The 6,968-nt window shown below is 38.6% G+C and overlaps 1 pseudogene; it reads left to right on the top strand.

The window, feature by feature from the left end:
• Nucleotides 1–3,697: 3,697 nt before the first annotated feature.
• Nucleotides 3,698–4,109, top strand: LOC102266313 (large ribosomal subunit protein eL33 pseudogene; annotated as a pseudogene).
• Nucleotides 4,110–6,968: the final 2,859 nt, after the last annotated feature.

The raw sequence follows: 6,968 nt of genomic DNA, 5'->3' as shown, positions 1-6,968 counted from the left end.
AGCCTCTCTGCCCTCTGTGGATTCCTAATGGAGGAACAGAGCAATCTCAGGCCTGTAGGCAGTGGTGTGCTGTGTTTGCATTCTTGGTCACTCAGTTGTGTCCGACTCTTTGTGACCCTTTGGACTATAGACTGCCAGGCTCCTCAGTCCATGGATTTCTCCAGGAAGAATACTGGAGTGGGTTTCAATGCCCTCTTTCAGGAGATCTTCCCAACCCATTCACTGAACCCACATCTCCTGTGTCTCTTGCATTGCAGATGGATGCTTTATTAGCTGAGCCATCAGGAAAGACAAATGTTTAATAACTGGTTCTCTGAAAAAACATAAAGGCCCATTTTAAAGGGTAGAATGTATCTTTCCAAAATTCATATGCTGAATTTCTAGTGTCCAGTACCTCTTTGTAAGTATTGATTTTGCAGATATAATTACTAAGCTAAGGTTATACTGGAGTAGATTGGGCCCCCAATCCAATGTGATTTTAATCAAAGAATGTCATGTGGAGGGAAAGAGACACACATAGAGGGAAGATAATGTGAAGAAACACTGGAAGGAGATAGCCGTCTACAAGCCAAGGAGAGAGGCCTGAAACAGATCCTTCTCTCATAGCTCCAGAAGGACCCAACTCTGTCACTCCTGATTTCAGATTTCTAGCTTCCAGAACTATGAAAGAATCAATTTCTGTTGATTAAATCACCCAATTTTTGATAATCATTATCACAGCCCTAGTAAACCTCATTTGTAGCGTTTGCCTATTTTCATGGAACAACTACTCTCACAATGGCTGATATCAGCCTACTGATATACTATCACCAAACACAAAGTTATGAAGAGACATAGACAATAAACTCTGTCAAACTGGTTTATGCCAGCTCCAGCATACCGCTACCTATGGGTCAATAAATTATACCCAATCAGGGCTACGTATAAAAGCAGTGAACAGGTAGGTGATCCTGAGGGAAACATAAACGGTCAATTAAAAATAATGTTTATCTTTGTTTTTTAATGTTTATCTTCTTAGTCATGCTCCATCTCCAAGCTAACTGCATTACATAAAGAAAAATGTGCATTGAAGAAGAACAAGAGGAGTAGAATGAGAAGATGTGACAGAAACCATATGACTTGCAAAGACTAAACTATTTACTATCTGTTCTTCTACAGAAAAATTTTGCTTCTCCCAGAAATAAAGAATTATTAGAAGCAGAGCAGTATATGGTCAAGTTAATTCCACTTAGAGGAAAGATATCGGAAGGAATTTACACCATTGACAAAGCAATGAGGCCATCAGGAACACAACTGGTGTTCCATATACAAGAGGTAATTTGAGTCTGCTGATTCCAGAAGATTCTGGGCATTGTTGATCTTACTCTTGTTCCACTGACTTAGTTTAAGGTAGTATAAATACTATATGGTTAGAAATATATATTTTCTCACCTGCTCTAGCTTTGACATCAATCCTTGTAAGGAACCTTGAATTGGGAAAAGGCAGAAATTCACTTTCTTAGTGCCCTATGTAAATTGACTTGTAATTAATCATATAATTCTTGTAGTCTGCTACTTAGATTGCTGTTCTACCACTTCCATTTGTCGGTAACAGTAGTGAAAGTAAAACAAGAATGCAGAAATCTATTGATATTATTATTATAATTATTATTCTCACTGTGGATTAAGTGTGCTTCAAAATTGCAAGGCTTTTCCTCCATAAAATTGAATAAAAATTATCTCTCTATAAATTCATATATAAAATGAAAAGGTACATAACCAGAAAAAAGGGATGCATATATTATACAATAATTATTAAAGATCTTTTAGAAAACAATAAGGTAAATATAAATGTTCCAATAGGAAAATTGGCAAATATTTAGTTAAGTAACTCCCAAAAGAAATATATATATGGTCATTTAACTTTAAAAATATGTTGTAGTTTTACTGGCTTTAGTTGGATTGATTACTGACAAATTACTTGACATATTTGTTCTCATCTCATTTGACAGTAATGAAAAGACAAACATTTCCAAATATTCACCAAATATTTACTGGTCACCTACTATGTGCTGCTGCTGCTGCTAAGTCGCTTCAGTCGTGTCCGACTCTGTGCGACCCCATAGAGGGCAGCCCACCAGGCTCCGCCATCCCTGGGATTCTCCAGGCAAGAACGCTGGAGTGGGTTGCCATTTCCTTCTCCAATGCCTGAAAGTGAAAAGTGAAAGTGAAGTCGCTCAGTGTGTCTGACCCTCAGTGACCCCATGGACTGCAGCCTTCCAGGCTCCTCCGTCCATGGGATTTTCCAGGCAAGAGTACTGGAATGGGGTGCCATGGCCTTCTCCATACTATGTGCTAGACATTGCATATTCAACCCCTCCCCCACCCAAAATATTAACCAGGTCTTTGTTCCTATTATGTTGGCTTATCCTTGGGTAGAGGCATGTTAATATATCTTTTATGTTTTAGTAACCACTCCCACTCCTGCAAAAAACAAAAGATGAGAATTTCCAGGTACCCAGAAATCAATCCTAAACAGACTGTGGTTTAGAAATTCTAGATTTAAAGTCATGAAATTAAATATATGTAGAGGTCAGGTCAGGCAGTTTACTTCAGAAACACGGGGAACTGAAGAGTTGCATGGTTTGTCTAAAGAAAGCAGTTTCTGTTGAATTGAAGAGATCTTGCCTTGTAAAAAATGTGGATTAATGTTCTCAGATCTTTGAGGGTGGGAAGAGGAAGTAAGTGTGGGTTTTCACATTAATGTTTTCAGTTTTTAATTGTTGGAAACTAATGTTAATAAGAAAAGAACAATGTGTGGGATTTCAAAGAGGCATCTTCATTTGGCTTCTAGAACTAAAATTTGACTGGGAGTTCTATATGTGACTTATAGAACTGAAGTTTACAACATCTAGTCTACGCCTAAAAAGAAATTATGATTAGCCTGACCCACAGGAGATTTGGAAGCTATCCGGCTCAAGAAGAGAAGGTTGACTGTTTCAGATGAGGAGAAAAGACTAGGGATCTTCTTGGGTTCTGCTAATGTCAGAGACTTCTATTGCCCTCAAAAGCTGTGCCTTGAGGTGGCAGGACCTTGGACACCAATGACTCCATGGAGGAGGTAGGATCCTTAGAGCTATAGTTTAGAGAGCAGTGGTAGTGGTTGGAGGGCTTACACCTAGGAGCCTAAGAATCATGAATGGGGAGGAGATTGCTATAGCCTCCTGAAAAATCACTGAGGACTACAATTCAACAGTGCCACTGGGGAGCAAGAAAGGCCATGCTACTAATTTATCAAGATTGCCCACATTGTCCAGCAATATCTCCTTTATTTCTCCTAATGTTAAATTCTAATATTATGATTTTGGTTCTATTGTTATAAAGAATAAATCAAAGAAAACATGTGCAACATGTCTTATATCCCATATTTCCTGGAGCATTCTGTCTCTGCTGCAGTAGAAATTGAGAAATGCAAGTTGATGCTATGTTTTTCATCTATAATTTAGCAAAGGATAAAAAATGAATGAGACAGTATTACCTAACATTTTGAATCATAAATTATAGCTATAAATACCAACTCTGCTACCTTTTGGGTCCTTTGGCAAATACCATATATCTTATATTATATAAACCTATATATTTTGTGATCTTCAGTTTCCTTACTGGCAAAATGGAGCTACTAAGAAAATCTACTCTTAAGATTGCTGGCTCAGCTCTTTCAGCCATCTTGGACCCTGTGAAGGCCTGCTGGGAACGGGACTTCTAAACCGACAAATATGTCTGGAAGGCTGTGGTCCAAGGCCATTTTTGCTGGCTATAAACGGGGTCTACGGAACCAAAGGGAACACACTGCTCTCCTGAAAATTGAAGGTGTATATGCTCGAGATGAAACTGAATTCTATTTAGGCAAGAGATGTGCTTATGTGTACAAAGCAAAGAACAACACAGTAACTCCTGGTGCAAAACCTAACAAAACCAGAGTACTCTGGGGAAAGATAACTTGAGCTCATGGAAACAGTGGCATGGTTCATGCCAAATTCCGAAGCAACCTTTCTGCTAAGGCCATTGGACACAGAATTCGTGTGATGCTGTACCCTTCGAGAATTTAAACTTCTTGAAAATAAATAAAAGTGTTGGAAAAAAAAAAAAAGATTGCTGGCTCAGTTAAGGTAATGCATGTGAAGTGCATACAACAGTGTCTGGCACATGGTGAAAGCTCTAATGACCTATTAATATGAAGAAAGTATTCAAGATAAGGTCATGGTGGTAAGGCAGGATGACATAAACCTGAGGACTCTGGAATAGAGGTATCTACATAGTCAGTGCCATTGGCATGGCCCAGCAAGAAAACAGACAGAGGAATCTCAAAAAAGACAAAGCCAAGGAGGGAGCAGAGTAAATCTGAGGCCATGAGCATGGCCCAGTGAATTACAGCTGGGGATGGGGAAATGGGTGGAAATAAGGCTACTAAAGGAAGAGTTCCAGAAAAATATCTATTTCCGCTTTATTGACTATGCCAAAGCTTTTGACTGGGTGGATCACAATAAACTGTAGAAAATTCTGAAAGAGATGGGAATATCAGACCACCTGATCTGCCTCTTGAGAGGCCTATATGCAGGTCAGAAAGCAACAGTTAGAACTGGACATGGAACAACAGACTGGTTCCAAATAGGAAAAGAAGTACGTCAAGGCTGTATATTGTCACCCGGCTTATCTAACTTATATGCAGAGTACAGCATGAGAAACACTGGGCTGGAAGAAGCACAAGCTGGAATCAAGATTGCCGGGAGAAATATCAATAACCTCAGATATGTAGATGACACCACCCTTATGGCAGAAAGTGAAGAGGAATTAAAAAGCCTCTTGATGAAAGTGAAAGAGGAGGGTGAAAAAGTTGGCTTAAAGCTCAACATTCAGAAAACTAAGATCATGGCATCTGGTCCCATCCCTTCATGGGAAATAGATGGGGAAACAGTGGAAACAGTGTCAGACTTTATTTTTTTTGGGCTCCAAAATCACTGCGGATGGTGACTGCAGTCATGAAATTAAAAGATGCTTACTCCTTGGAAGGAAAGTTATGACCAACCTAAATAGCATATTGAAAAGCAGAGATATTACTTTGCCAACAGAGGTCTGTCTAGTCAAGGCTATGGTTTTTCCAGTCATGTATGGATGTGAGAGTTGGACTGTGAAGAAGGCTGAGCGGGGAAGAATTGATGCTTTTGAACTGTGGTGTTGGAGAAGACTCTTGAGAGTCCCTTGGACTGCAAGGAGATCCAACCAGCTCATTCTGAAGGAGACCAGTCCTGGGTGTTCATTGGAAGGACTGATGCTGAGGCTGAAACTAGACAAACCTAGACAGTATATTAAAAAGCAGATAAATCACTTTGCTGACAAAGGTCTGTATAGTCAAAGCTATGGTTCTTCCAGTAGTCATGTATGGATATGAGAGTTGGACAATAAAGAAGGCTAAGGGCCAACAAATTGATGGTTTTGAATTGTGGTGTTGGAGAAGACTCTTGAGAGTCCCTTGGACAGCAAAAAGATAAAATCAGTCAATCTTAAAGGAAATCAACCTTGAATATTCATTGGAAGGACTGATGCTGAACCTGATGTGAAGAGTCAATTCATGGAAAAGACCCTGATACTGGGAAAGATTAAAGGCAGGAGGAGAAGGGGACAACAGAGGATGAGATGGTTGGATGGCATCATGGACTCAATGGACATGAATTTGAGAAAACTCTGGAAGATAGTGAAGGCCAGGGAAGCCTGGTGTGTTTCAGTCCATGGGGTCATGAAGAGTTGGACATGACTGAGTGACTAAACAACAAACTTCCTCTCAAGAACAATATCTATGACCTTCAGGTCATCTTGTTCTCAGAAGCAGCATCATGACATATCTTCTAAGGATTTAAATTTTTACACTGGCCTGTCACATCCTTGCCCGCACATTGGCAAAAAGACAATGAACTTGATATGTGCCATTCCCTGTCTAGAGACTTGCTGTAGGACACAGCTTTTCCTCAAATAGCCTATAATGTATGTTTTTCTTTTGCTAATGTTTCTGTTAGGTTAGTTTAAAACACTTAAAATTCCAGAGCCAAAGCAAAATTTTGGAATCTATTTATGAAATCTGAGACTTTTATAGCCAGTTCCTATGCTGAATTTCTGAATGAAGTTATAAGGTATAAAAATGTATTTTATTCCAATGTAGTATAATTTAAGCTTGGTTATGAAAATACATATGGTTATCTTTAAATCAAACGAATGTGATTCTAGTTTATAGAATGAAATTTGCAGATTTCATAAACTTGAAAAAAAACCAAACGTCTGGTTGGATGACACATGGTTTTGACAAAAGTGCTCTTCTCTTTAATCCCTGGAGCAAAGAACGTGATTTCTTCCGGTAGGAATTTTGTGGTGGTATCATCTTCCTTTCTTTGTACGAAGAGCAACTGTGTATTGATTTCAAAGCCCATCTTGACATGTTCTTTAACATCTTGTTTTATTTTTTCTTTAGTTATTTCAAGTCACTGATTTAGAGTAAATATAAAACAAAAACAGAAACAAAAAACCCTTGAATGTGGAAGACTTCAATTAGCACAATCTTGAATCAGCTGATAGTAGTTTTCATTTCTACTATTGGCAGCCATATTCATTGAATCACGTTTATTATTCCATTGACTTTTCAGTGAATGGTTTTCTTACTGATAACCAAGAGAATGGCAAAGATGCACCAGTGACTGATTAAAATGAAGAATACCTCTAACTCAACCAGCATCAGTGACTTGTATTCATCAAGTTATCAGTAGAGGACAATGAGATTAAGAATGTAGCCTTTTGGAGTAATTGACATTTTGGCAGCTGACACTATTCAAGTAGTGAACCATTATTGGAAGCATCTTTCAGGAAAAGTTTGACATTCAAAATAAAAGTAAACATTGAAGAGACTTTTTGAGGTGATTAGAACATGTGGAAAATTGGCACAA

This window comes from Bos mutus, chromosome X (assembly GCF_027580195.1).
Source record: "Bos mutus isolate GX-2022 chromosome X, NWIPB_WYAK_1.1, whole genome shotgun sequence".
Lineage (NCBI taxonomy): Eukaryota > Metazoa > Chordata > Mammalia > Artiodactyla > Bovidae > Bos > Bos mutus.
Note: the sequence above shows the minus strand (reverse complement) of the source record. Positions and strands in the feature narration are given on the sequence as shown.